Source organism: Mytilus galloprovincialis, chromosome 8 (assembly GCF_965363235.1).
Source record: "Mytilus galloprovincialis chromosome 8, xbMytGall1.hap1.1, whole genome shotgun sequence".
NCBI lineage: Eukaryota > Metazoa > Mollusca > Bivalvia > Mytilida > Mytilidae > Mytilus > Mytilus galloprovincialis.
Window position 1 is genome coordinate 57,214,443 of NC_134845.1, and position 26,750 is coordinate 57,241,192.

At 32.1% G+C, this 26,750-nt stretch overlaps 1 long non-coding RNA gene across 1 annotated transcript; it reads left to right on the forward strand.

The window, feature by feature from the left end:
• The first annotated feature begins 18,828 nt into the window (after nucleotides 1-18,828).
• LOC143042270 (uncharacterized) lies at nucleotides 18,829-24,749 on the forward strand. Its single transcript, XR_012967924.1, has 3 exons — nucleotides 18,829-18,948; nucleotides 23,435-23,506; nucleotides 24,231-24,749. It is a non-coding gene; the product is annotated as an uncharacterized LOC143042270 (long non-coding RNA).
• Nucleotides 24,750-26,750: the final 2,001 nt, after the last annotated feature.

A 26,750-nucleotide genomic window follows, 5' to 3' on the forward strand; every position in this document is an offset into this window, starting at 1 on the left:
AATGAATTAAAAATATTTTTTAATTTTTGTCAATCTTTATCAAATAACAATTAATCTCATTTAAATAGCGTTAACACGTTTTTGTCCGTTCAAGCTAAATTCGGGTTACTAGTGTAGAGTCTTCTCAACCGTTTGAACTTGTATGCATGGACTACCTGTCATTAGAGAAATCCAAAGGCGGCTATGAAAATGTACTGGTTATCACCGACCATTTCACCCGATATGCCTTAGCTGTTCCAACTAGAAACCAGACTGCAAAGACAACAGCAGAAGCCTTCTTCAACCACTTTGTTGTTCACTGTGGTTTGCCGAAGAGGATCCACTCTGACCAAGGCGCTAACTTTGAGTCCAACATCATCAAAGAGTTATGTCACATCACTGGAATGGAGAAGTCGAGAACCACGCCATATCATCCTATGGGGAATGGCATGACAGAACGCTTTAACCGAACACTGCTCAGTATGCTTGGTACCCTTGAAGCAACACAAAAGAAGGATTGGAAGTCTCACATCGCTGGACTCGTTCATGCATACAATTGTACTCGACAGACAACAACTGGCTTTTCACCATATATACTACTTGATGTTTGGAAGACCACCAAGATTACCAGTGGACATTGCCTTTGGTTTAGATATAAACTGCAAGAAAGAACCAGCAACGAAGTATGTTGATGCCATGAAACAGCGACTTAAGAAGGCTTACGAGTTAGCAACAAGATCAGCAAGAACAGTACAAGAGAGACAGAAGTCAGGTTATGACAAGAAAGTTAGAGGAGCCATTCTGCAACCCGGCGACAGAGTACTTGTCAGAAGAGTAGCCTGCGACGGTAAACACAAGATTGCAGATAAGTGGGAAGAAGACCCGTACCTAGTTGTTTCACAGCCAAACAACGACATCCCAGTGTACGTGGTTCAGAGAGAAAATAGAGAGGGAAAGAAGAGAACATTACACCGAAACCTTCTACTCCCGATTGGATTTCTGCCGAGTGATGAAGAAAAATGAACAGATCCTGCACCTGTAGCTAGGCGTAAAGTGAGACAGACTACCAGGAAAGAACCGACAAAGTCTGAAAGCATTGAACAGATTGATGAGACGGAATCAGATGAAGAGTCGGAGCAGGATTACTATGTAATTGTGTCTGAGATGAGCCCACAGAGCAACAGTGACAATGATGCCACAAGTGTGGAAGTGGACCAGACAACAGGTACTCTCAATGCTACTGGTGACGGCCATGTTAGTGTTGAGAGAGGACAGGGCTCTGGTTTTGGAGGGGACGCTCTTCCTTTAGCTGAGACGAATGCTGGAGAACCAACCCCTGTAGTTGACGATGGTAATGGTACAGCGACGGGCAATGAGGATGAAGATGACACTTCAGATATGGTAGATGGCAGTGCGCTGACTGACACGTCACTTGGACCGGCAGATGTACCCACAGAAGCTCAGATAGAACAACCAACACCACCACCACAGAGGCAACCACAACGTCGTATATTGCCAACACCACCACGACATTCAGCAGATTCACCAGTTACTCGACCCCAGAGAGAACGCAGACCACCAGCTTATCTCAAGGACTACGTCACCACGTCAAAACAGGCCACAACACAGCCGGACTGGTTGAGGAGAGTTAACTGGTTACTACATCAAGCAGAGAATGGTAGATTTAAAGGACAAGAGACAGAGCTTTCCAGAACCATTATGAAGATTATGGAGAGTGACCTTTAGTGTTCCATCATGTCGAGGACGCCATGCTTTCTGGAGAGGGGAAGACAGTTCTAATGACATGGAAGTCATTTTTTCAACAGAGGGGAGGATGTAGCAGAGTGATTTTTCATGCTTCATAAATTATGTAATTTGCACTTTTGAAATCATTGATTTATATTAAAAATCTACTTATCAAATTCTTATTGAGTCTTTAGTTTAAGTATTTCACTCTTGCAAAGTATTTTTACTAAAGGATATTGACTTGATTTAGTATATAATTTACGTATTGAGTAATGTTACTCATACATATTCATGGGGGTTGAAACTGAACTCTTGTTTTGATTGGTTCTTAGTTATTGGCGGTTAAGTTGAGGTTTCCTTTGTGCACCTTGGGTAGAATTTACCTGGACACTGGTCAGTGGAAGACGTCCATGATTGATTCAGATTATATTATATCAAAAACCCATATTTACAGATTGTATATTTACTATATTCAGCTTTATAGTTTTCCAGACATGACTAGTAAGTTGCACTTTCTTCTTTATTAACATTTTGACACGAATTAATAGATTTGGTTAAATTTCCTATTTTCGAGTAAATACTCTTCAGATTGCATGTTTATAACATCGGAATGAAAGATTTGAATGAGCGTATTTTTGGTAAAGAAGCTAGGTCATCTTTTTATAAAGTAATGTAATATTTGCCGCTGATCATATCGTAATTATGTAATGTTTAGAAATAACGTAATAACAGTATTTTACGAATACTGCAGGTAGGAAATGGCGGCATGTATGATAAGTTAAGTATATTGTGAAAAGAATATTCGAGTTGCATATTTTGTAATGCTATTTTTATATGGACGAATTGAATAAAATTGTCATGTGATTAGTATTTTATATAATTACGAAGAGTCCGTTCTTATTATTGTATTTTGGTTTTCAGGACTCTGATGTAGATTATTTACTTTGTGCCAAGTTCCTTATTTACTGGAGAACTCGCTCCACAAGTGGTAAGCGCATAATCTTTTTAAAGTTTTTGTATTATTTTATACTATAGAAATGATAGTTAGTCATGGATTATTTCCATTGGCGATTTGCGCGTTTTTAGCAAATCAGTGGTAGAATTTATATGTCGGTATTCAGACATAGTAAATACTTTTTGAATGTTGTAATATTCATTAAGTTTAATTGTAAACTTTCGTGTACTTGTGAGAAGTAATTTTAAGATACATTTAATTCTATTTGGTTGTAAACGCAATGAAACTGGTTACCGTTATATTTAAATGTCGGTCACAGAAACCGGTTTGTTAAAGTACATGTGACATGTGATGTACATTTCAATACACGATTGAATGAATGAACATTCCATAGTAAATGTGAATCTACTGTTTGTAGTAACACTATTATATTAGGAATCGTTTGAACTGTATTAAAATTGTCTGTGATATAAAAGGTGTATAATATATTCTATATGTTACATGAACTATCATTAATGTTTATAATTTTGTTATTTCAGAGTTTTATTCTCTGGTAATAAAGTATCCGAACCTTAGAAAGTCTTATAGTTATTAATCACCTATACCGGAAGAGACCCCTTTCACATTAAGATTACATTTAAATTTAGCCCATTATTTACTAAATTTACAATATAACCACTTTCTAAATCAATTATGGCTTAATATGTATATTATAAAAGATTTAGCTCGAATTTAATACAACCCCGGACAAAACTAACAAATTCTAATAAACCAAAAATATACGTTCTTCTTCCGCTTCGCAAACATAGCCATGTTCTAATTCAAATAAACGCCGCAGATCAAATTGGACATATGTGCTGGTGTTGTTCGCTGGGGAAAAGTAATGATTACAACAATTAAGTTCACATATTTATTCGTTTTCGTGAAACGGTTAATTTCCTATAAGGTTTTGGCTTGATCAAATCAAAATGTATACCTTTTGAACGCGTTTTCACGATAAACAAATGAATAGATAATGTAAACTTACCATTAGAATGATTTTATTTAATATACTAGCGAGCAACACCAAAACAATGTTCATTTTGAATTCCGGCGTTGTTCAAAACACAACTAGCATTTCAATTAAAAAAAAAAATAGATTATAAAACACCAATATAAAAAGAAAATTTCGCGAGATTTCCTCACTGAGACCACTTAAACAAAGTGCACCTGGTGGAAATTTACCTCTTTACCTACTTTAATCCACACACCTGAAATCAGAACTTAGAATGATTGCCTAACAAGACAATAACTGCACAAGTTAAATATTCCCGATAATTAAATCGATCTCTCTGATTGATCGAGGAGAGGAAAATATGATGATCAATTTCGTACTACAACAAGATTGATAGATGAAAAATTCTCAAATAATTTAATTAAAATCAAACATTTGTTTAATTATATAACAAATAATAAAACATATTAAACGTATCTACCATTATCGCCCAAGAAACATAACAATATTGACTATTATGTTTTAAATAAGCTTAAATAAAAAAAAAGAATTTTCTGCATGGGGAAAACTTTGAAAACCCTGTTTTTAATGCATTTCACAAAAAAAAAAAAAAAAAAAGGATTATATCAAACTGTTTAATCAAAAGACAAATTTCACTTAAACAAAATACCAGTTTGCCTGTAAGTAAGTAAATTTAAAGCTGAAATATTACACAGGAGTCATAAAAAAATTTCGTAACATAATTTAGTATTTAACTGTGGTATATTTCAACTGACTTCATGAATGCTTGACGGGCGGCTTTATAGTCTCCTGATAACTGTAAAGTAATACCAAGAATGTTGTAGGATACATATTGAAAATTTCCATCTTTTTCCATAAGATAGTTTTCTGCTATAATAAGCTGTAAAGTGTGGAGACAATCCTGGCTTTTTCTGACATTATTGAGATGATGATGACATAAAAATTTAAGAAAATAAGCATAAACTATAGAGGAAACGAAAAATGTATCGTTTCCTATTTCCATTTGTAGTTCATCTGGTATTAACCCCGAGTAAACTTCAAATAACATATAATTTACAAGCATTATTTTCCATAATTGAACTATACTTTTCTTCTGTAATAATTTTAGTTTGAACATTTGGTGATGAATATCCGACATATCCATAAAGTGGCATAATTTTTCGGGAGTACACTTCGCTATAGAATACATGCTGATGTGTAATGCTTTATTGTATTGTTTTGTCTTATAGAAAAACGAAGCTAACATCAGCCATCCAGATACAGCGTCATGATTAATATTCTGTAACAGAGTACAAAGACAGGAATTATACTGTTTGTATTGGTGTTTATTACTACTTCTAGTACTGTTTAGTGGAACAGCCTGCGCATATTGTCCACAACACCTTGACAAGTAGTATGTGTATAAGTATTTTAGTGATGATTGGTAACAGGAAACTATCTCGTGTATTTCTGTTTTGTATGTATTAGTGTGCCTTTCCAAAGATAGAATCGTCCCATTTGCCAAACATAATAATTTACAATTAATAATTTTTGCTAACTCGATAGTATGCAATGCATGTGGTTCGATATGACTCATCCACATTGATAAATGAAAATTAGATATTTGATCTGAAAATATGATGCATCGCCATCTGTAACTATGCAGGGTATAAAGTTTCTCTAACAAAATTTTACGAGCACGTCCCTCTATTTTGTTCTCAAACATGTTGTTCTCTGGAATGAAGTAATGTAAACAAACTGAATAGTCAACTGAATATATAAGTCTGCTTGAACATCGCATAAAACCATGTATGATATTTTCAGGTTTCAATATCGATTGTGGTAATTAATCTGATATCTAGAACATAATTGTTTTCAAGAAATATGAACAGAGTGAATCTTTACATTCGGTAAAAGTTACTATAACATCTCTCAAAAGAATTTTCAGGAGGGCATAACATATCAATTGAGTGTGTGTAAAAGTATTTATTCGAATTTTTCATCAACCGAAAAAGAAATTCGACATTCCGTATCCTCTTTTACTCCGATTGGTATAAAAAGTACTCCGTGTTTTAAAATACTTTGTTTAACAATATTACTTGGACATGAACTATTTGATCGTGTTATCCATTGTGATGCCTACGATATCTATGTTGTACACTTTTAAGAACATGCCATGGTTATAATTTCCATCTTTGTCAGATAAACAGGTCCATCAACTACATTTTCTGTATGACGCAGGAGCTCTTTAAATATTGCGACCGAAATGGTTTCCATTAAGTTCTTCAGAGTTCTTACATGGACATTGATTACTCGTTTGTTTTGCATGTTCTACTAGCAACTGAGTGAAACCAGGTTTGACATCATCTGTTTACATAAAAAACATTTAGTAAACTTTGAATTGTGAGCTGTTTTTATGTGTTCAAACCCCTCCATGTTTTTAACTACGCACATTACATCCGAATCACTTCCTTTCATCTCAAGGCCTTTTCCAAAACTTTCGCTTGTGATACATGTGATAATGGTAATATATGTGTTGCTTGTTATTTTATCCCTGACATTATTTATTTATCTTACATTTTTCATATGATTCTCTGAACTATGTTCTGACACATATAACAATACAGTGCTAATGATATGCATATGGCTTTTATTTCTGTGTCTGAAATAAACTTGAAAAGAATATAAGGATTTACCATATGGAATGAATATAAATGTTTACCATGTTGACCGTTAACATAGAACTTGCAATGTCAATTGATCTTAAAAAATGAATGATTCTTTGCTTTGGTTCTGTTGATTGTAATAAACATTGATTTCAACCATTTTAAAAAGAGAAGCAGAAAACTTAAAAGGGATATTCAACTCAAGTCTAAGATAAACTGACAATTCCATGACAAAAATATTTCAAAAGCGAACAAAAGACAAGCAACAACCTAAAAACCACAACATAGACACGATCTCATGCACTCCAGAAGTGTAGGTAGATAATGCTCCATAGTGCAACATAAAGAATGGAAACGACCAAATATAAGAAATCAAAGATTGAATCATACTGGTAAAATAAGATACAACCCGACTGTCTAAACTGTCCCTTTAAAGAGTAACAGTTGTTCTCCTGTGAAATAAGTCGAACGACTTTTTTTCAGAAAAAGAAACTATTATGAAATCACTAGAGAACGACATTATTCTGCTCAGGTCCAAGTATTAGTATTTTTGGTGTGGTGACAATTTTATTCTTTGCAAGTTAAGGTTGTAGTTTTTCCAAAATTAAACCTTTGAATGTTTGTTGTGGTTCTGATGAGGAAATATACTGTGTAGTGCAGAGTATCAAACATGAGGAATGTTTGTAACCTATTGAACATGTATTAATAAAAAAAGGACTGCTTACACTAAACCGAAATCGTATACTTAGCAATAATAAATGTCCTGGTTTGTCAACATAAGGAGCAAATCATAAGAAAAAACGAACATGACAAACAGTGGTCAACGACAACCACTGAACTACATATTTTGGCTTTTCATGAAAGAACATGACGAACGTGGTGTTAAACATGAATTTAAGTCTGCCCGCCTCTTGTGTGAAATGTACCATGTTTTGGTAATAGATAACACATGTACTAGTCCAATTCTGGGACAGTGGTGTTATAACATAATCCCAAAACAACCTATAACATTGTATAAAATCAGGTGAAAATGACTTGACTTAAATTGAAGAATACTTAACACAAATATGAGAATCAAATAACAAATAACAAACACATAAGATACTTAAATTACCGACGTGGTAGTAGCTACCGTTTAGGATTGCCTAATATCATCTAAGTAAACCATGCTTTTTTCGAGTAAAAACGTTGTTTTTGGCGAAATTATTTATTTTAGTTGTTGTTTTGTTTTAGATTTAAACTTCAGATAAAAAAGGGGATATAAATGTAAGTCTCTTTACAGAAGTGTTATCTTTGACCCAGATCTATTTCAACTGACCGCATAAATGCATGTCGGGACGATTCACTTTCTCCTAATAATTGTAAAGCTATTCCGAGAATTTTGTAGGATTCAGAATGAAACAATTTATCATTTTCAATTAAATAGCTTTCATCTATAATAAGTTTTTAAGTTCGGAGGCAATCCTGACATTGTCTTGCATTAGCGAGATAATAATGACACAAAATATTTAGAAAATAAGCATACATTATAGAGGAAATACGATATGGTCCGTTTTCTACTTCCATTTTCAGTTCATTTGGTATTAACGAAGATTTTCTTTCAAATTTCATTGTATCTACAATTTTTATTTTCCACATTTGTACAATACTTTTTCGTTAGGGTAATTGCAAATTGTACAATCGGACATGCATATCCGATATATCCATTAAGCGATGTATTTGTCCGGAAGTACATTTCGATATAGAATATGCGATGATCTGTAACGCAATACTATACTGTTTAGATTTATAGAAAAAACGAAGCTAACATCAGCCATCTCGATATAGTGTCATGATAGATATTATGTAGTAGAATGCAATTACAGGAATTATATTGTTTGTATAGGTGTTTATTTCATTTTATAGTACTGTTCAGAGAAAAAACCTGTGTATATTGTCCACACAACAATGACAAGCAGTATGTAGATACGTATTTGAGTGATGATTTGTCACATGAAACTATCTTGTGTTTTTGTATATTCTCTTTTGTATATACTAGTACCAGATTTATCAAATTCCGTGTCATGTACCACATAAAATAATTTTGAGCAATGTGTTTTTACCACCTCGATAGTATGTAATGTATGTTGAACTTTTGATAATTGATCTGAAAATTAGATGCATCGCCATCCGTAGCTATGCAGGGTATAAAGTTTATCTAACAGTATTTTGCGAATGCGTCCCTCTATTTTGTTCTCAAACATGTTGTTCTCTGGTATGAATACAATGCAAACAAACTGAATAGTCAAAACAATAAATCAGTCTACTAAAACATCGCATAAACAAGGTATCAGATTTTCTGGTTTCCAAATTGATTGTAGTAATTCTTCTGATATCCAGAAAATTATTTTTTTAAAGAATTATGATCACAATAAATCTTCACATTCTGTGTTGGTTGCTATGACATCTTCCAAAAGAATTTTCAGGATGGCATAGCATATTAATTAAGTGTTTGTAAAAGTATTTATAAGAAATTATTCACCAACAGATAAAGAAGTTCGCCATTCTATATCCTCTTTAGGCGATTCCTTAACTCCGATGGGTACAAAGAGTACTCCGTGTTTTAAAATACGTTGTTTGACATTATAACTTGGACACGAGTTACTTGATCTTGTTATCCACTAGGATGCTTGTGATATCCATGTTTTACAATGTAAGCATAAGGCAAAATCATACGTTCCTACTTTGTCCGATATACATGGTCCATGAACTTCAAGATATGTATTAGTTAAGACCATTTGTTTAAATAATGTGCTTGAAAAATAGTGTTTTCCATTGAATTCCTCGAGTAATTTACATAAAACCTTGGGGATCCGTATGTTCTACTAGCAACTGAGTGGAACCAGATTTTACATCATCTGTTTCCATTGACAAATATATAAGATTTGTATTAAAAGCTGGTTTAATGTCTTCATAAACCTCAATGAATTTAAAAACATATATTAGATCCAAATCACTTCCCACCGTCTTAATCCCTTTACCAAAACTTCCTATTGTGATAGGTGTTATTTCATATTATTCCTAACTGTATTCATCAATCTGAGAGTTTTAACTTGATGCTCTGATCCAACTATTTGCTGACACAAATAACGATAGAGTGCTAATGAAATGGTTGTTGTTTCTGTGTCTGAAATTAACAAAAGATCAATAAAATGATATTTATCACAAGGGATTAAATAAATTGTTCACCTTATTAATTTTAACATAAAACTATAATTGCAATTTACCTGCAATGTAGTTGAGTTGACGGATGTCAATCTACCTTAGAAATGGATGAGTTTTTTCTATGACTATAGTTATTAACGGTACCAGGATTATAATTTAATACGCAAGACGCCCGTTTCGTCTATATAAGACTCATCAGGGACGCAATCAAAATAATTATAGAGCAACAAAGGTAAAAATATGAAGAGCATTGAGGACCAAAAATTCCAAAAAGTTGCTTTTATTGTATGTTGATTGTAATAACACATTGATTTAAAGAATCTGAAAAGAGAGAAAAAATATACCTAAGGGATAGTCAAACTCACAAGTAAATGATAAAATGACAACACCAAGGCAAATAAAACTGAACTTGGAAAGGAATCAAAAGACAAACAACAACCTATAGAAAGTACGATATAGACTCCAAACATCCAAACTGAACCATGCACCAACCAATCTTTCTCAGTTGTTCCGGTAGTGTAGGTAGAACGTGTAAGTACCATCCAAACCATTTAAAAGTTGATTTATTTACTTGAAATCTACTCTACTTTATAATGAGGTGTTAGGGTAATACGAACAAATACTTTTTTTTAGAAATTCGAATATATCTTAATATATATATATATATATAGAAATACTGGAACAGTTTTTAATGTACTAGTAGTACAAATAAAGTGATTGCATGGTTTTTGAAGAAAGAAAAAAACATAAGAAAATGAATTGAAACAACGGAATGTCAGCAATCATATCATCGATGCAAAATTATCAATTGTGCTTACTGATTGAATTAAAAATTCGATAAAAAAACGACAGGCTAATACAACTTTTAAGGAGTAATATTTGTTTTCCATTAAACATGTTAAACATATATGCCGTTCTGCCCTCAAAATATGTTTCCCTCTATAAAGTTGAAAATCAGTGTAGAAGAATCAGTCCAACGCTGTTCCATAAAAAGATGAAAAAAGTAGCATTTTGATACAAATAGCTTGATTAAGGAGTGCTCAACTAATACGTTGTAGAAATAAACACATCATAGAAATAAACTCATCATCATGTGTAGAAAACAATAATTCAAACAAAAAATTCAAACATACATACTGACATGATTCATGCTATCATTAAACTGACAACTGTATAGAAATATGATCGTCTTGACTACTCCCGATTGGCAGTACAACAAATGCCTATAGATGGGATTTGACGTTTGTGTCGTAAAGCTGGGTGAACTATTTACACATATGATGTTTGATGTTTGGTGTTTTAACGCCACTTTTAAGTCCCGCTTTTGGGCTATTTTGTGGTGGCCATGTTTTATTGGTGGAGGAAGCCGGAGTGCCCGAAGCAAACCACTAACATTCGATAGGAAAACTGACAATGCTAGTCAATTAAGATTTGAATCGAGTGCAGCCGCACGAGCGGGGTTCAAACTCACAACCTCAGTGTTGACTGGCTAGTGATTACAGTAGTAACTACTTAGACCATTTGGACTCTGAGGTCCTAAAACTATCTGGCGCATTTCAACTAACCATCTCTTCGCAGTGGATGTCCACATGTTCATTATTCTTATCCGGTTAACCTGATTTGCAGAACCTACAATTTGATTTGTTAGTCTATTTGTTATCTTTTGGAATAAAGGGGTATATAAATATTATCGTGCCTGGAATTTTTACATTCTGCAGAAAAACTAAAATAACAAAACTTCAAGGAAGAGTCAATCAGATAGTTCAGTATCAATTGGTAAACCCCAGATCTGAAACAATTCAAGCGAATGGGAAACCATTGTTAGACGTCAGACTTGGTATAGGTATTTCCTTATGTAGAAAATGACGGATTAATCCTGGTTTAAGAGCTAGCTAAACCTAACAAATATTTGAGAGTCACATGAAAATCTTTTATATTGAAATACCAATGTGAAAACATAACAAACAAATATAATTGGTAAAAATGCCAAAAATGAGGGTACATTAATCATACGACGAGCGTATATTTACTATCTACATTGATTTAAACACAGAAAATAATGTATACTTATTGACTGGGTATGAGTGGAATAGTAAGTCATTGTCCCGCGGAACAACTATTGTCATGAGGCGTAGCCGAGGGCAATAGTTGTATCCGAGGACAATAAACTTACTATTCATCGAATATCCAGTCAGTAAGTGTTTTATTTTATCGAAAAAAGACAACAGACAATACATGGCGGTGATAAATCAACTATCGTATTAATATTAAAAAGAAGAAACCAAACCATAACGTTTACTTCATAGATATTTTCAAATGCTAAGACTACGTCTTGCACCGACGTCAACCCTATACTAGATACAATAGGTAAAACACGACGTCGTTACTCCCGCGTTAATTTCAAAATCCTCTAATCGCGTAGCTGCATTTAAAATGCTGCGAAATATAATGACGCTTGCGGTCAAATAGTTTCACCCAGGGCCAATAGTTGGAAATTTTTGACCGGTCCAATAGTTCAAAGCTTGTAATTTGAAAAAAAAGTGAAAATATTTGTATTTATTTAATATAGAAAATGATAACTGAGGTATAATAAATGGCTATATATAACTAAAGACATGATAAAAAAAACGTCCATTATGTAAACGTTATGTATACACGTTTATCATTTAAGGAGCATACAGAATTAACAACATCAGTATATAGCATACCTGTCATCGTATCTGTTACCGTTAACGTGGCAATCTGTGTTCTCGTTTCTAACTGTAATCGTTTGCTATTTTATTTAAGTATTAAAATAATCAACACATTAGTTATGGCTGTATTGTATTATTATGACTATTATTATTATTTTCTATTGGGTAATCTTATCATTTCTACATCTTGTTATTAGTAGAAGTCATAGGTCAAACAAACAATAAATTGAAAATAAAAGGAAATAGAATTAAGGTTAGGATACAATAGAGGAAATATGTGTCTTGAATATTTATTTTTTGGAAAATGATTAAGAAATGGTTTCAACTTCAAACACTTTACACGTTTTCCGTTAAGTAGATAAACATATAAAAGTCACCCATAATGCAATTCACACAACAATCGATAATCTTATTGCCCACTGATGCATATTTACATGTTATATATATTTTTCCAGGAAATGACACAAAAACCGTTGCAAAAAGTATCACCATTACCAAAAAAAACAAACAAAAAACTCTTTTAAGGTAAACGATTCGTTGTTTGAAGTATATTATATTAAGTGAAATTAAAAAGATACACACACTAAAGTTCAGGTATCAAAATGCATAGCTCATTCTGCATTGATAGTGATAAAAGTCCACAATTTGGTAGTCAGTTATGTAGTATAACTTCTAAAAAGAATCTTCAAACTGATTATATTGATTTGAAAGTAGATACTTAATGACAAAAGGTCAATTGTGGTGTTTCTGTGAAGTCAGAAAAATGTTGAAATTGAAATATTTGACCAAGATTTTTCACTTTTCAGATAATTGACATAAGTCAGGGATTACACAATAAGATATTATACATATTAACATCTTCATGAAGCACATTTTGTAGTAAAATATCTTAATTAAGAAATACTGTGTTCCAAATCTAAAAACAAATCCAAGAACCCAATATAAAAAAATAAGAAATTTAAAGTAGACGTAAAAAAAAACACCGACAGCATCATGACCAGAAATTGGCGAACAGCGAAAGTACAGAACATAAAACATGTAAAACACTGTGTTTCAATTTCAGTTATCGATAAAAATATTGGTATCATTTTGTTTGTAATTTATAAGGAAAACTTTCGACATTTTAAATTGTCATCAAGTGTATATGTACTCTCAACATTAATTTAAACACAGAAAATTAATGACCACATATAAATAAATTCATTCATAGAAAAAGTCAATTATGTAACACTATGATGTATACTAGTATATAATTTAAGGATCAAACAGAGTTAACAACTTTAGTGTCTGATTGCAGTTGAGATTTACTAACACATCGGAATTTTAAAAAGCAAAAAAGAAGATATTTTCATAAGGTCTGCATATATAAGCACAATAGTAAATTGTAGAGCTAATATTAGATACATAATAAAGCATTGCAGTCAAATTCCCCATTCTAATCGTCTTAGCTGCGAATCAATACATCCCAAACAGCTAAACTGATGCTTTGTTTTGCCAGGCGGTTTACTGTCGATCGGACGAAACCAAAAATGCGAATACTGCATGACTATACTTCTGTACACATTTTAAATGTTCGAACATCTTCATTTGAGAGACAACACGCCTTAGATAGTTTTCAAAATGGTAAAAAAAAAGTGAGATCAAAATAAGTATCATATTCATTTATAACGAAATTTATAAACTTCTTCCGAAGTTTCGAACTACTTTAGTGTTTAATTTCAATTTAATCCCTCCGACTTAAGCATGTACCTACATGTCCATCTTTTTCCATACTGAAAGATTTATTGACAGATGGATGAACGGAGGGACGTAAATACAAGGTTGTTAACATATATTTTACCTCATTAATGTAGTGCCCAATAGATTGTGTTATTTACTTAAGATTTCATGCATATTTAGGATTTATTAATATTCGTTGGAGACAACATTTCGTGTGGATTTCGTGGGTACAGTGGAACTGCATTTTACAGTGGGGTTCGTGTTGTTTATTCTTTAGTTTTCTATGTTGTGTCGTGTGTGCTGTTGTTTGTTTGTCCTTTTCATTTTTTAGCCATGGCGTTTTCAGTTTCTTTTAGATTCATGAGTTCGACTGTCCCTATGGTATCTTTCGTCCCTCTTTTACACCTATGATATTTTTTAGCCATGTCGACCATGTTAGGTGAGAATAAACTCATCATAGATACCAGGTCAACATTTAGTATATACACCAGACGCGCGTTTCGGCTACAAAAGACTCATCAGTGACGCTCGAATCGAGATGTAGGGTCATCGGGCAATTTTTTTAAATAAGATACCCTTATGATAATTGTGGCCAAGCTTGGTTAATTTGTCTCAGCAGTTTCAAAGAAGTAGATTTTTGTAAAAAGATTACAAAAAATTGTAAAAATTTACTTAAAAGGGCAATAAGTGATCAATTGACACTTTTTACTAAGTTGACTTTTTTGTAGATCTTACTTTGCTTACCATTATTCCTGTGTAAAGTTTATCTCTAACAATAAAAGGATTTAAAATAATATCCCAAAACTGCTAAATTTTATTAAATTTTCTACTCAGGGGCAGCAATCCCAAAATAAACATGTTGTCTGATTCGTATGAAACTTTCAGGACAGATAGATCTTAATCTGATAAATAGGTTTACAAAGATCAGACGTGACACGGTACTTGTCTATCCCAAATTCATGTATTTGGTTTTCATGTTATATTTGTTATTCTCGTGGTGTTTTGTCTGATGCTTGGTCTGTTTCTGTGTGTGTTACGTTTCGGTGTTATGTCGTTGTTCTCCTCTTATATTTAATTCGTTTCCCTCGGTTTTAGTTTGTTACCCCGATTTTGTTTTTTGTCCCTGGATTTATGAGTTTTGAACAGCGGTATACTACTGTTGCCTTTATTTACCCCATGTCAGATTTTCTCTATATACTTTAGTTGCAGAGATAAAAGCCAAAACTGCATTTTACCATTATGTACTTTTCAAGCCATGTCAGCCATGTTGGTTGGCGTCTGGGGGTAAACGCACACAATTTGTATACACTAGATATCCTCATAATGATAGTGGCAACGTTCTGGTAATTCGACTCCTTAGTTTCAGAGCAGAAGATGTTTGTAAAAGTTTATGATGATGGACGACGACGACGACGAAGACGGACGCCAAGTAATAAGAACAGCTCACTTGGACCTTCATGCCAGATAATCTTCAAAAGTTACGTACATATCGCGCTTCAAGTAAACTTGAAAAAGGAAAGTATAAAAACTGACAAAATTAACCAAAGACAAAAAAAAAAAACATCAGACAAAAAACAGACCAAAAACGCTAAGTTTTATTTCAATTATGATACGAAAGGTTTGCATTACTGCAATACGATGATAGTTGTATTGCAATAATGAAAAGCTATATTTACAAATATGGATAATTCCTTTTGTGAAAATAGGTTCAAACAAGAATACATTCCAAGTTAATTTCAAATTTTTTGAGATTTCATCTACTTTCGTAAATAGAAAAATCACAAAAAAACTGAACTTCGAGGAAAATTCAAAACGGAAAGTCAAATGATAAAACACATCAAACGAATGGACAACTGTCATATTCCTGACTTGGTACAGGCATTTTCAAATGTAGATAATCGTGGATTGAACCTGGTTTTATTTACATGTATATTAAGCAGGTCGTTTGCACTTTGTATTTGTAAAGTTTATGTCGTTTTTTTATATAATCGAAAGAAGGAAGATATTATTTCTTTTTAACACACGAAACTTACTCTACTTTATACTTACATCAGATATTATTTTTATTTTCCTTTCACATGATCCTGAATCATTGTCGTAAGTGGTTCGTACTTTTGATCTGATTTCCGTCTGTGACCCTACTGACAAGTTATTAATGCTTCCTTTTTATGTGTAAACATACCATTTATCTCCTTATATGGAAATTTTAGTAAGTAGAGTTATCAGTATTTTGTATTTATTCTTTTAAGTATTCCAAATAAACAGAATAGCGTTTATTAACTGATATTGTTCATCTTTATTAGAAACAAAGTTGTATGTCTTTGCTTTGCTTTCTTTTATGTTTCTTCTAAATTCAATTTCCTTCTAAACATTTTCGCCCTTGTCAGCCCACTCTAGAATTTCAAATAGAAACTAGATTTGCCATTGCAAGCAATAGCGGATGTCACCCTTCCCCCAATTTCCACTAAGCGGCAGCCATTTCGAAACATTTTAACAGTGAATGCAGATCTATGAATTGCGTTATATTTTTCTCTGAATTCTCAGTTGATTTTGAGCATTGTTAAAAGTTTCTCATTTCTGCTGTTTCCATGGCAACGGCAACCATTTTGAAATTTTCAAAGTCAAAAGTCTCATCTATACATGCCAGTTTACAATAATATTAAGTTTCATTAAGTTTGGAGCATTTCGAAAATATTTGACATTTTTCCAGTTTCCATGGCAACGGTAGCCATTTTTGAAACTTCAAAAGTCTCATGCAGACTTGACAGTCAACAGTTCTATTAAGTTTCATCAATTTTGGAGCATTTTGAAACTTTTGAAATTTTTGACATTTTGATTTGTTCCTATGGCAACAGAGACCATTCCCAAAAGTTAATGGCATATACCACATTGGTATAGGGGAGGGACCATATCATCAAAGTTTCGATCAATTTGACCTACCATTTTAAGAAAGTAAATGCCAATTTAAGGTTTTTGAATCATTTTGACCTGTTTTGCATTGTTTCCATGGTTACAGCAGACATTTTTGAAATTCTGATGCCAAATTCCACATCTACCAATGTTGCTCATCGTTACTGTAAAGTTTCGTTGAATTTGGAGCATTCTGATATTTTTGAAATTTGGTGTAGTTTTCATGGCAACATAGTAGTTCCAATGATTGCCAAAATCCTCCAAAACCAGTATATAGTGGGCACCTACATTGTGTCAAAATATAATGATTCTGAGTTTAAGCATATCCAAAAAACACATTAAAACCAAAAACTGGATTTTTTCACAATTGTTCTGTTTCCATGGTAACGGCAGCCATTTTTTAGTTCCAAAGTTGCACTGCAACTCGAAAGTCAGGGTTCCTTGTTATAGTGAAGTATCATTTAGATTGGTTCCTTAGGTTCCGAGAAAGCGGTCGGACAAAATTAGGTGGAAGAAAAATAATAATACGGAAAAAGAAACAGAGGAACAGCAATATGTCACCCGACATTGTCGATTGGGTGACATAATAAACCTCCGGCTGCTTTGTGAAACAATAATCGTTTGACTGAAAAAAAAAACTGAAATGGCAATTCGCATACGTAATCAAACTTTGTCAACTTTAAATCACCTTGGACCACCTACTCACAAGCATGTTGTATATACTCAGAAAAGCTGATCATCTGTGATTTTTTCTATTACTGACTGATAGTTTCTCCTGCCTTTGACAGTTTGGTTGTCATAAGAGATGGAGCTTGATCAAATATGATGACGTATTATGACATCTGTGGTAACTTCTACCAACATATTGTAGCGTTGATGACAAGTCCTAATCACATATCTTAGCTGCATTATACATGCGTGAAGCATAATGAATATATAGGACCTGATCAGGCTTAAATAAGCACAGGAGAGTACAATGAATATATTTTTTCTGGTTTCTGAATATTGCTAATATAATTTATCGCACCCCAGATAAATAATCACGTTTTGATTGGTTTAAAGCTGTCACGTGGTGACCCCCTATGAATCCGTAGTGGGTTAAAATTTTTTATCTTTGGTACTTGACGTATCGTCTATTATTAATGGTGACGTCATCTATTAATATTGTTGTGTTGAATTATTTTTTCTCAACAAAAAGCAGGAGAAAAAATTCAGCGTGCAATAAATTCGTTATTAAATCCAATAATGTGTTAGCATGTTATTTCTGATATTTGTTGCACTACCATTGATTACACTCCACAGATAGGTATATAGTTTCACGTTATACATGTTATATAACAATCAAAATCGTAAGCTGATACAAGACAATATCAGGGCGAAAAAAAATGAAAAAAAAACCATTGAGCAGTGCCAAAACACTACATAGAAATTAGAACCCAGTATCTCGAACCAAACCTGTAGATTGGTTGATTTTTGATTTATTGGTGTGTAACTCCAATTTCAGCACTGCAAACCTTTTTCATATCAGACATTTGTTTTAAGAGTAGACTGAATGGAACCACAAACCTTCGACAGGAAAACAAGCAATCCTAGTCAAGTAAGATTGCCACAGAACGTACCTGCCACTTTCATTTTTTTTTTTTTTGAACAATTAAATCATCTTTATTGCACTAAATGCTGTTTAACAATTTACCTAGCTAACAGCATTAGGCTAGGTATCCCTGTATATCAATTATTATACATCCAGGGAGAATATATAATAAAATAGTATATTAATGTTAGTATTTTACAATTAAACATAATACATTATATAAATAAACATCAATACAAATAGATTCATTCATTTTTAATTTTTGTTTGTCTGTGTCTGTTTACAAATCGGGAAAAGTTACGGTTCTACGCCGTACCGTTTTGTTATTATATTATGTGTGTTTACTTTCTCACAGGTAACCTGTGTATTAATAGTCATAGGGTAGACCTATTGGAGTTAGCCTAACTTATTTTTTTATATTGTGATATTAAGGATTTATTTTTTCTAGCTTACATTCTTGATCATGTTTATTTATGAAAATAAACATATAGGTAAGTGAATAATGTTAAACTCAAATCAAAAGGTTATATGCGAGGCGTTTTTTTTTGTGGCACCTCGTGGTGTATTATTTAGACTAGGCCAAGGAAATTAGCATATGTTCATTTGTCAACCAGTAATACTTTTACTTACAGGTTACAATATGTTGACGTCTTTATTAACATTTTCCCGGTTTCAATGTTTCTTATCGCATTTAATTTTATTATGTCGTTTATTTCCTTTTTGAAAATTTTATAGATTTCTATCTTTGTTTCTTTTTTGTTTGAAACAAAATGTGCCTTATATATGGAGAAAAATATAACTGTTATCAGGGTATTTATATCAGAATATTTTATATCTGCTATTTCATAGCCAGTTATTAAATTTTCTATCTTTAGAATGTGTCTATCTATTTGAAGATAAAGTAAAAGCTTATTTATTTCTTGCCAGTAGTTATTATTATACGGGCATGTAATAAAAAATGTTTATAGTTGTCAATTTCTTTGCAAAAATTACAAGAATTGTTTTCTAATACTTTCCACTGAACAAGCAATTCATTGCATGGAAGGATGAAGTGGAGTAATTTCCATTTAAACATTTTAAAGGAGTAGGTTCAGTAAGACCCCTTTTTGGCCTCAAAATATAGCAGTTTTAGAAAATTGTGAAAATGTAATCGTTTAGATATTCATTGCAAAGTAGAATGCCTCTGCTACATAAATATGGGCTGTTTTTGACAACACAATGCACATATATCGGGTACTAGCATCATTAAGTCATGCTAAATTACTGAAATCTTCACAATTGTAGCATTTTAGTTAAATTTTAGACGGTTTCCGTCTGAAATGAAAGTGGCCGCATTCGTGTTTATTCATAATATTGAAATGTAAGTTGTATTTTATGATAATACATAATATATATAAAGATTGAGGATGAACACGGATGCGGCCACTTTCATTTTTGACAAAAACCATCCGAAAAGTGACGATTTTTGGCATATTTGATAGATTTTTCATATTTAAGCTTGAATCGGGGCGTTTTAAATGACTTATTAAGTTAAAATCTTCCACATTAACGAATTGAATCAATTGAAATAGACACTTAAGTGTTTAGAAAGTGTCTAAAATCTTTCGTTAGATGAACTTGCAAATTGAGGCCGAAATCGGCCCTTACCGGACCTACTCCTTTGTTGTTATCTAGGTAATTAAATATAAAATCAAGAGTGCTTTTAAATTTTATATTTAAATTTTCTTCAAAGATTCTTTCCCACTTTAGAAAACCTACAGGTTTTTCTTGTTTATGGGGTACAAATAGTATTGAATATATTTCTTTATTACTCATTTCTGGATGAATATTATGATTGAGTAGTATTTGCAGATTTTTTGTATTCTTTATATTTACTTTTGTTTTAAATGAGCTTTCTTGCTTTAAAATATTCTGCCAATGTTTTGGAATAGCTTTCTTTTATAAGGATAATTCTCGAATCCAATCGCGTTTATCTTTTATTTTGGTTAATATTTTATTTTCTGATATATAACCTTTTTCATCAACAATGATCAAGTATGTCATTTACATACAAAATATTCTGTTCAATCCATTTAGTAAATAATAAGTATTTTCCTTTTGTTTGTATGTTATGATTACCCCATAAAATCTGCTTTCTTATGTCTAGAAATGTGTGTGGGGTCTTTGTCTGTCCCCCCTTAACATTAATCCAAGTTTTCATCAATTGCTGATAGAACTCAGGAAGGGATTTAAATATTTTTTTGTCTAACATATTAACATTCAAAATATCAAAAGGTTATTACCAAATTTGTTTAAGTAAACTTGGGGTATGATTGACCAATTTTCACCAGAATTTTGTTTAAGTTTTAAAATCCAGCGTAATTGAAGTGCTTTGAGATACAAATCTATATCGATCATTTTTACCCCACCTTCTAAATAGTCTTTACAAAGGGTTGCACGTTTAATTTTATCTTTTTTTCCATTCCATATAAAATTATATACTAGAGTTTTAAACTTTTGTATTATTTCCTTTGGGATGTACATATTTGATGCAATATAAGTTAAATTTGGAAGAATTAGTGATTTTACTACTATTATTTTACCTATTAATGTTAAATTTCTTTTCATCCAGTTTGATATAATTTTTTCACATTTTTTAAGCTGTTTATCAGTGTTTAGTTTTTGACAGTCTTGATTGTTATAACCAAAGTGAACGCCAAGACTTTTAATGTTATCTGTTTTCCAATTTATGCTTTCAAATTTATCTCTGCTACTGTATGTTTAAGTTTTCCTAACCAAAATCCTTCTGTTTTATTTCGGTTAAGTTGTAATCCTGATAAACTTCCAAAAGTTTCAATTATGTTCATTGCTAAACTTACATCTTTTGGTGATTTAAGAAATAGTGTTGTATCATCTGCAAGTTGACATATTTTTAATGAGCAGTTTCTACCATCTAATTTCATCTCTAAGCCTTTGAGATTATTATCTTGTCTTAGTTTAATTGCCATAATTTCAACTACTAATACGAAGGCTAACGAAGAAATTGGACATCCTTGTCGAATTCCGCGAAAAATATTAAAACTGCTGGACACCCATCCATTGTTGAGTATACAACCTTTTATGTCCGTGTACATTGTTTGAATCCATCTTATAAAACTACTTTTAAAGCCAAATTTTACTAAAGTTTCTGACATAAAGTTCCATTCAAGGGAGTCAAATGCCTTGGAAAAATCAACAAAAAGTATGGCTCCATCTACTTTAAATTTCTCTGAGTAATCAATTATATCTTGTATTTGTCTAATATTGAAACCTATGTATCTATTTTTTATATAACTTTTTTGGTCAGTATGAATTATTTTTGGTAAAACTTGTTTTAATCTTTGAGCAAGTGCATAAGCTAACAATTTTACATCATAATTTAACAGAGTTATTGGACGATAATTATTTAAAGAAAGTGGATCTTCTTTTTTATATATTAATGATATTGCTCCGATTTTTTGTGAAGTTGACAATTTTCCTTTTTTATGGCAAAAGTTGAATACTGGTACAATAAAATCTTTTATTTTTTCCCAAAATTTACTGTAAAATTCAACATTAAGTCCATCTAGACCAGGAGCTTTATTTAGTTTCATTTTGAATATTGCATCTGTGCATTCCTGCACTGTGATTTTTCCTTCACATATATCACTTTCACTATCACTTAATTTTGGACATTTTTTAATATCGTTAAAGTACTTTATGATATCTTCCCTATCTGGTTTAGTAGAGGAATATAAATTTTTATAATAGTTAACTTCAAGGTTAAGTATTTTTTCTTGATCAGTAATTATATTATTGTTTACATCATATAATCTAGTAATGGTTTTTTTGCACTGCCTGGCTTTTTCAAGACCTAAGAAGTAAGAAGTATTTTTTTCTCCCTCTTCAATCCATTTTACCCTTGATCTAATTTGATTGCCTTTTACTTTTTCATTATATAAATTTCCTAACTCTTGTTCTACTTTCTCTGTTTTTTCAATCAAGTAGGTATTTGTTTCATTAACTCTGATGTTATTTTTATGAATTTCATTGTTTAGTTGTATAAGTTGATTTTCTAATACATTGATTGAATCTTTTTTGTTTAAGGCTTTCAATTTACAGAACTGAATTGTACAGTCTCGAACCTCTATTTTAAAAGTGTCCCATAAAAGAGCTAGATTTTTTGAATCACTTGCTTTAATTTTATAGTTGTTAATGAGATTGTATATTATTTTTAGGTAAATTTCATCATTTAAGACACTACTGTTTAATTTCCAGTATCCACGTCCTTTATTATTTCTTGATATTTGTAATTTTAAAGATACACTATTATGGTCAGTGTATTGAATAACAATTGGTCTGATATCACAAGAGGAGCATTTTTTTTTAATTTCAGTACTAACAAGCAAGTAATCAATTCTTGTGGCCTCTGTTTTATTTCTTTTACACCATGTGAACTGAGTTTTATCTCTGTTTTTTTCACGCCATATATCTGTTAATTTAAAAGATTTAATTAAAGTTTTAAGTCCGCAGACTGGTTTATCAAATTTTATTCTTCTATTTTTATTTTTTGTATCTTTTTCAGATAAAATATCGTTAAAATCTCCTGCTATTATCAATTGCCCAAGACTATATTTATCAATAAAAGTTTTGACTGTTTTAAAAAGGTGTTTCTTAGCTTATTATTATTTGGTGCATAAACGTTTGCAATTGTAAGTATGCTTTCGTCAATTTCTATATTTATCAGAAGGAGTCGTCCATCTTTATCTTTATAATAGTCGATACATTTGTAGTTAAGCCTACTTTTTAACCATATAGATACCCCTCTAGCATTGCTCTGACCATTACTGATGATTAATTCACCTTCAAACTCTTTTTTTAAAGATTCTTCTAAGTTGTTAGTAAAGTGTGTTTCTTGTATTAGAAGAATATCACATTTTTGTTGTTTTGTCCATTCAATTAATCGTTTTCTCTTTTCAGTTTGCTGAGGTCCCTTAGCATTGACTGTACAGATGTGAAGTTTTTGATCAGCCATTATTGTTTTATTAAAAGGTAAGTTTATGATTGGGGAACCCCCATCTATTTATAGTGTCAATTATCGATTTTGTGCTTTCTTCTACTAGTTCACGCGTGTTTACTTTAATATTCAACAGGTGAATAATTATCGGTAGATTTGCTTTACTTTTAACAATAAATTTATTATACTTTCTACGTAGTTTCCACTGTTTTATTATAAGCAGTAATCCTACATGAAAACATATTGAAGATTGTTTACATTTTATCACAATAAATAGATACACAGTATCTTTAATGTTTAATGTAAAGATTTTATAGCAAATTATATTACACAGTGATGTTTTCAAGTTTAAAATGCATGCAGCTTTTACACAAGATGACCTCGCCTTACGGGTCATTATTTTGGTCAACAACGTGACTTTGTTTACAAACTGAGCTGTGACAAACATATACCACACACAGTTTGTGAATACAACAATTGAGAAATAAATTTTACTCAATACAAGAATAATATATATATTACAATGATTATGTTGAAAAAAATATTTACATGAATATATTACACAATAATTATATTTACATACTTTACAGTTGATAAACATAATGAGTAGTTTATGTAAATATATACATTTGTTTTTATCAGTACTATATATGTTGCTTTTGTCAGGGCTAAATAGTAAGGGTTTATTGTTCTCATTCTCTATTTTGATATATTGTTTTTATAACTGTTGAATGCTAAAAGAGTTATTATTTTTTCCAGGAAATATATGACATGGTTTGCAGTATGAAGTGGACTATATCTGTTTTCTAATTTGGACTCATAGCCTTGCATATAATTTGAATCTGAAATATGAGCATATATGGGGCTACAAGTGTGATGCTGTATGTGTACATCGGTTGTCAATCTAATTATAAATGTTGGTGTACAAAAGTGTGTCTTTAGCATATCTGTGTTTGAAATTGAAAAGTGATAATTGTGTTCATCTTGTGATCTAAGAAGAATTCAGAGGCACATTTGGATTAGTTGGAACTGGGCTGAGAAAAGTTCAAAGTTTATGTAAAATATGTAATTCACCAAAAGTATGAATTTTGAAATGTGAATGGTTCTGTGAATACATGTATATTGAGTGGTACTTAGTTCAACTGTACTGTGAATGAGTTTTGTTTTAAATATCATCATGAACATACAAAGAATAAATATCACTGAAGATGTATTACAGTATAATATTAAATTAATTCTACATTTATTTATTTTCAAATAAAAATTATTCAAACTGTTTGTTTTTGCAGTACTGATAAATGTCATTAGTTTTCAGTTGATATTATTAAGTTGCCAAAGTTTTTGGCCGTTTAGTCGTGGTATCTCCTTCGTTGTCATGCAAAACATGTGTCGGTGTAACTGGAGACCGTTCAACGTTTCTGTTGTTTTTTTGTTTTCCTGGAGTTGATTCAGACTCCTGTTGTTCAGATACAAATGATGAAATTTGAGTTTGTGTTGTTTTTCTCTCTTTCTTTGACTTTTTTTTCTTTCTTTTTTGTTCATCCAAAGTAGGTACATATTGGGGCGTGTCTATGTCATTATCATGTACACTAGTTGATTCAGGTTCACTATTTGTAGATGGATCATCTATGTGACTTGGTTGTTGTGCAGCATAGGTATCTAAAGTAGTATCATCAGCATCATTTGTGATTTCACTTACTTCATCTGTTTTTTGATGTTCATCAGATTGTTGAGTGGTATCAGAGAGGTCATTTTCTGTACAGTCAATTTGTTTATGACCTTCCTTACCACACGATTTACAAACCCAGTCATTAGGGCAATTGGTAAAATTATGCCCATCAGTTAGACATTTTGAACACTTTTTAGGACGACTGCCTGTTGATGGTTGATCACGGTACATAACTGTGGCTCTGTATTTTCCTATGGTAATAGAGCGAGGAATGTGTTGGGGTAAAGGACCCTGACATATTATGATCCTATCACCAGTGAGACAGTTTGTGATCTCATTCTTTACCTGAGACGTTCTCTGAAGTGGTTCATTATGATACAGTTCTTTTCTTCTAGAGCTCTTAATATTTGGCCGTCATCGGCAGAGAGTGGGACATCCTTCACTCTTATTCTTACAGTGTCTATGTCCTCATGTGTCGTTACACGAGGGTTCCTCGAGTAAATGTTTACCTTTTTACCTCTTATTTCTACACCCTTACAGATGAGGTGATCTCTTGCCGTTTCACAATCTAAGTATATTCGCCAGAGGCCTCTTATTCGTTGAAGTCCAATGATCGAACGTGCCTCAACTGAATAACCTAGCGTTTGGTACATTTCAACATTTGTTAAATACAGTGTTTTTGTAGTAACACTGTCTGTAAGTGAACAAAATACATCTATTTCTTGAACAAAGACTGGTTTAACTCCTGACATTGTTGAAGAGTGTATTGTCTTTGGATTGGTTTTTGTTGCATCGGCATACGACGCCATTTTTTCTTCACCCTGGCTTTCTTCATTAGATTTTGCCATTTAAGAGGAATTTATAAATGTTCTGGTGATCAAGAACGTGTTAATAGTCAAACGAAATGATTATGGTAAATCTTACACAACAATAGATTGCAGCAAATCTGGAATTTACTTCAAATTTCACAATTTTTCTCTTGTCTGAGCACAACCCGCTACCTTAGTTCAAGGGCCGTAACTATCCTTACCTGCCACTTTCATGGTTTAAATTCACAACCCCAGTTCTACCGGACTAGTGATACATATGTTAACTGTGTAATAAAGTGACACCTTACATCAACGTATTTCAACAACAATTCGAAATTTCGAAAGTAAAAAATCCTATTCGGAAAACCCCGTATACATACCATAAGTATTTAGTTGTAATTATATTACAAAATATTGGTCACATGATGCTAGTATTACTCAAATTATAATTGCTTTACATCAATCCGACACTAATTTAGTGTTTCGGCGTTTTTTGTATTATATGCTAATGATAAATGTATAACATTTATGAATGGGTTTAAGCATTGTAGGCCCGCTATCATCAGGGATTTACCTATCAATTTATTTTAATTCTGTCGTTGTCAATAGACCTGCTATATTTTTTTGCTTTTTATAAGCTAGTATTGGTTTGCTTGAAAATATTTCGTTGCAAACCGTATCCTGTCTAAGTAGATCACAATGTTTACTAATGCATAGTGTTAATTTTTATTGCATGGATGGAATTTCGTTGCCAATACTAAAGGAATTTCCTTTGTGTGTTTTTGGCTTTTTTTCTGTTTA